This window comes from Cryptomeria japonica, chromosome 3, assembly GCF_030272615.1.
Source record: "Cryptomeria japonica chromosome 3, Sugi_1.0, whole genome shotgun sequence".
Classification (NCBI taxonomy): Eukaryota; Viridiplantae; Streptophyta; class Pinopsida; order Cupressales; family Cupressaceae; genus Cryptomeria; species Cryptomeria japonica.
Genome location: NC_081407.1, coordinates 772,439,366 through 772,445,119, shown reverse-complemented (window position 1 = coordinate 772,445,119; position 5,754 = coordinate 772,439,366).

The window sequence follows — 5,754 nt, the reverse complement described above, 5'->3', positions numbered from 1 at the left end:
GAAGAGATCCCAGGACCTAAAACAACCACGATATCCATCAGAGTGCTGAAAAGCAAAAAACTGAATAAAATATGCATGGAGAAGAATTTGGAAAAAAAACTCATATGGCTGGAAATTACACAGCACACACTTTCCAAAAATATAAAGTTTTCAAAAAACAGAGGTCGGATGCTCATTCTATGGCTCCTGGAGTGCATAAATTAGACCTCACTTTGATTGGAACAAAACATAGTCAAACAGAAAAATTCGAAACAATTACCAAAATGACAAGGTCCGACTTGAAACCAGATTTCCGATGCCTATTCATTTTCGAAAAAATGACTCCGTATGCCCAAGATAAGGCCAAAAAATCAAACCCCCCCTGAAAGAGGCAAAAAAGGTAGTCTGGTGGCTCTGGCAAGCGGAGGTGGCCAAGGAGCGACGCTCTGGTGGCGAGAAGGTGGTGCTCTGGTGGCGGTCGGGGAGAGTAGCAGTGCCAGGCGGCGGGGGCCGCAAGGGAGGCTGCTGCGGGTGGCGGAGCAGCCTGGGCGGAGCTGCAGGTAGCCGAGTGGGCGGAGCTACGGGGAGTCGGGCGCTGAGCGCAGAGGCGGGGGCTAGGAAGAGAAGGCGGTTAGTGGGAATGGAAGCTGGGGTAGGCAGGAGCCGGGGCCCGAGGCTGATAGGGGGCAGATGGTAGGGCCTGCAACAAGGCAGGGGCCCCATGGTACCCTGCGTACCATGGGGCCCCCCAAAAAACGGTTTTTTGCCAAAAAAAAATTATTTTTTTCCATGTGCCCTATTTTTAAAAAAAAATTTAAAGATGTTTTTGATAAAAAAATCAAAATCCGGCCTGCATGCCGTAAAAAGGCAAAATATTTTTTTTCTGAAATTTTTTTCTCGATTTGCATGCCAGGGCCATACGCCTTGGATTTGAGAAAAAAATACTCCCAGAGGCTCAAGAACCAAAACAGGTTGAATTTTATATGACTATAGGGGTTTTCAGGCCTTCTGAGCATGATGGTGAGGTCCGTTTAGGCCCAAAGTGCTCAGAAAAAAGGCCAATCCCTAAGTACATAAAAAAAACTTCTGAAACCCTAGATCTGCTTCCAATACAAAAATTCTCAAAACAAGAACAGGTAGCTGCAGATATGAAGCTCTAATACCATGTTGGAGTTGAGAAAATACAACACCACAAGAGCCCAAATGATCTCTGCAAGCTGAAAAACCTGTTACAAGGAGAAGCAAGGAAGCAAATCACAAAAGGAACAAAACCCAGTAAAAATATGATCCAAAATGTATTGTCAATAATATTCCTTCTTCATACAATGAAAAGAAAGAACTCGACCTTTAATAGGTCAAGAAACCCTAAAAGAGAAAACCTAGGTTTGCACATAATAATTAATAAAAGAATTAATTATTATGCACCTAAAGTTAACTTAATTGTAAAAGAGATAAAGGGAACTTAAATAATTAAACAAATATTGTTTAATTAATCAAGTAAATACCCGAATACTCTGACACAGATAACATAATGCCATCGTCTATTGCTAGAGCTTTGGGTTTACCACTTACCAAGATATTTGGGAGATGTTACTCAATGGATGGGAAGCAAGTCCCTCTCATTGGGCAAGTGAAGGATGCTCAAGCAGTACTCACAGCGTGTCCTGATAAAAGGGTAAAGCTGACCATTTTGGTTGCTGACATTCCTGCAAGTTATGGGATGCTTTTAAGTAGGAATTTCTGTAGAGATTTGGGGGTGAGATCAAGATGGACTTGTCAGAGGCTATCATTCCACTAGGAAAACAAAAGATCAAACTTGAAGCTGAACTAAAAAATAAATATATAGTTTTTCCTTCTGATAATCCCAAAGCCCAGATTCTATTCCAAGAATGTGAATTTGGAATTTATCTCATTCTTGCACCTGATAAAAAAGAGTTAGAAGAAGCAGTTGATGAACAAGACAAACTATGGCAAATAGAATTCGATGGAAGTTGTGCCAACTCTGGTTCAGGAGCAGTGATAGTTCAACTTTCGCCTAACGGTAATGTTTTTTCTTTTTTCTTTCAAATTAGATTTTAAGAATACAAATAACACTGCGGAATATGAGGCATTACTTTTAGGGTTGAATGAGGCCAAATGTAAGGGCATAAAATTGTTTAAGGTGAAAGGTGACGCTGAGTTGATTGTTAAACAGGTAAGAAATGTTTATTTTGTTAAAAATGATAGACTGAAACATTATAGAAATAGAGTTTGGGATGAGATAGAGTTTTTTGATGCTTTCCCAATTGAAGCTATACCAAGAGAGCAAAACACTAGGGCAGATTCATTGGTTAGTTCAGCTTCTCTCTTGTTACCACATCCAGACTTTAAGAATGATTCTTATAGAATTGAAATGATTTACAGACGTAGTGTTCCTGACAATGTGTATCATTGGCAAGTATTTGATACAGATGCTCAGATTAAAGATTTTTTGGAGTGTGCCCATTCCTTTGTCCAATCATATTTTGAGGGTTCTGAGGATATGTGTAAAGAATTTTGTTCAGATCCTGGTATTGATTCTGATAAGAATTTCATTCAGCTTGAGGGGAACAAAATCCCGAAAGGTTTGGTGACTTTAGAGAGGTTTTTCACCCGTAATGATGTGTTCACCGGCAAGAAAATTTCTGATGATGATAGTAAGGTGGGTTGCAAAAAGATCAATCTTGGTGATGAATCTAATCCTAGAATGTTGACAATCGGTAGATGTTGTTCTTTTGAGGAGAAGTGAATGCTCACTGAGTTATTGAAAGAATACATTGACGTGTTCGCTTGGTGCTATGACGATTTGAAGAAATTTAGGAATGGTCAATTTCAAAATCAAATTTTGTTGAAGCCTGGTGTTTCTCCTTTTAGACAAAAACTGAGAAATTTCAATCCCATGATGACAGAAGCAATTTTCAAAGAGGTAGATAAAATGCTAAAAGCCAAAATTATATACCCAATCCATCACTCCACATGGGTAGCCAATATAGTACCTCAAAGGAAGAAAAATGAGAAAATTTGGATATGTGTGGATTTTCACAATCTAAACAAGGCAAGTCTTAAGGATAATTATGCTTTATCCAATATGGACCATATTTTGTAGATAGTAGCTAGATTAGAAATGATGTCAATGTTAGATGGTTTTTCTGGCTACAATCAAATTAATGTTGTAGAAAATGAACAATATAAGACAACATTTATCACCCCTTGGGGAATGTTTGCATATAATCGTATGCCTTTTGGTTTGATTAATGCCGGAGAAACTTTTCAAAGGGCCATGGATTCTTCTTTTAGGGAATTCCACAACAGGATTATTGTAATTTACCTAGATGACTTTACCATGTTCTCTAAAGAAAGGAAGAATCATCTTAAAGATCTAAGGGTAGTTCTACAACATTGTCGAGAGCATGATATCTCCGCGAATCCAAAAAAATCAGTGTTCTATGTAATTGAAGGCAAATTATTGGGGCACATTGTTTCAAAGGAAGGCATCATGATTGATAATGAAAGAGTCAATGTAATCCAACACCTCATCCTGCCTTCAAATCAGACTAGAGTAAGGTCATTTTTCGGTCAGGTAAATTTCCTAAGAAGGTTTGTACCTGAATTTGCAGAAACTACTAAGCATATCATCGGCTTGTTGACTGAGAGGTAACCTTTTAAATGGACCGACGAAGCCAAAGAAGCCTTTGAAAAGATTAAAATTTCAGTTGCCAGTGCACCAACCCTCATCAACCAAGATTTTAAAAAATATTTTATCATATGCTGTTATGCCTCAGAACATACAATGTCAAGAATATTATTACAGGTAGATGAATCTAGGATTGAAGCACCCGTAGCATTTATGAGTGTCCCTCTTAAGAAACATAAGCTTAAGTATTCGATCTTAGAAAAACAAGTCTTTGTCATGGTTAAAGTTGTAAAACAATTCAGATATTACATTCTACATTCTCACTCTATGGTGTTTGTTCTAGATTCTGTAGTGAAAAGTATTTTGACTCAGTAGGAAGTTGGGCTCAACAAAAGAGCGACATGGGTAACCAAAATTCAGGAATATGATCTAGATGTTCGTCCTACAAAGACGGTTAAACGACAGGGTTTATGCAAATTGATAGCTGAGAAGAAGTTGGAAACAGATGAAGAGCTACCATTGACTCTTTTTGTTGGGTTGCAAGATACATGGTTTTCTGACGTAGCTTATTACTTGACCTATGGTAGTTGCTTGAATCATTTGTCAACTAAAGAACAAAGGAATCTCAAATTAAAAGTAGCCAAGTATGTTATCTGGCAAGATGTTTTGTATAAAAAAGGCTTGGATGGTACCTATTTGAGATCTGTAGATAAGCCACAACAATGGAAGCTTCTAGAAGTTTATCATGACGAAGCCTGCGGTGGACATTTCTCATCCTCAGTGACCGCTTTTAAGATTTTAAGAAATTGTTTTTATTGGCCTGATATGTTCCCTGATGCATATACCTATGTTAAGGGATGTGAAAAATGTGAACTTTTTTCTGGAAAACCATAGTTGGCGGCTCTACCTTTAAAACTTGTGGTAGTGGATGAACCTTTCAAACAATGGGGTATTGATTTTGTAGGCCCAATAATCCTCATTCTAGTGCTGGCCATATGTATATTCTGACAGCAACAAACTATTTTACTAAGTGGGTGGAGGCTATCCCCACTAAGAAGGCAAACTTAGAGGTAGTATGTAATTTTCTCAAAGATTGCATTTTAGTCTGTTTTGGGGTTCCCTAGAAGATTGTCGCTGATAATGCATCATACTTCTCTTCTGAAGAATTGACCATGTTCTATTATGAACATCAAATTACTCTTTCACACTACACGGATTACTGCCCTCAAGGTAATGGGTTGGCAGAATCGAGCAACAAGAACTTGGTAGCAATCATGAAGAAGTTAGTTGCTGATAATACCTGAAATTGACATAAAAAGTTATATGAAGCCTTATGGGAAGATAGAATCACCCCTAAAAGAGAAATTGGAATGTCACCTTATGAATTGGTGTACGAGATTGGTGCACATGTGCACGACCCTCTCCCCTATTTAGCTTCATTAAGATGGTGGGAAGGTATGTAGAATGTTTTCATGTATATGAGAGGGAATTAGTGATCAGTTATGGTTTATGACTTTTTTTGTTATTGTTATTATTATAATGGTGAAAGTTGGATACAATATGTGTTACCTTGTCATCCGTCCCTCATAACAAGAGTGAGCTGCCTTGCAAAATTTTTAGTTGAGTCTTTTTTCTCCCTCTTTTTCCAAAATCTTGTTAAAAGTTCATTGGTTCAATCCCTAATCCTCCTGTAAATCTTTTCTAAATCCTTAGCATTTCACATCAATGGTTTGTTTGAACCTAATGAACCCCTCGAATCATCCTGAAAACCATCCTGAAAAGAGTTCATAGTGTTCATTTAGGTACCGCAGGTTCTAAGTTGTGTCTAAGACATTTTTGGGCTAACATTTACATCAAGTGTTTTGTAGCAGCTCTATTTCACGATCGCGGATGATGTTTCATATACTCTTTCTCCAGACTGTGAACCATTTGAACCTAGCTCAAACAGTTCAGTGATGTTCAAAATGTTCGATGAAGTTCAAAGGACCATCGACAATCAACAAAGTTAATCTTTTCCCAAAGGAAAATCTCCTTGGCGTAGCATATGTTTTGAACTACCTGAACCCTCATGAAGTCAGTTCAAATGGTTCATGAATATTCAAATCGGGTGGGTCCCATAGAAA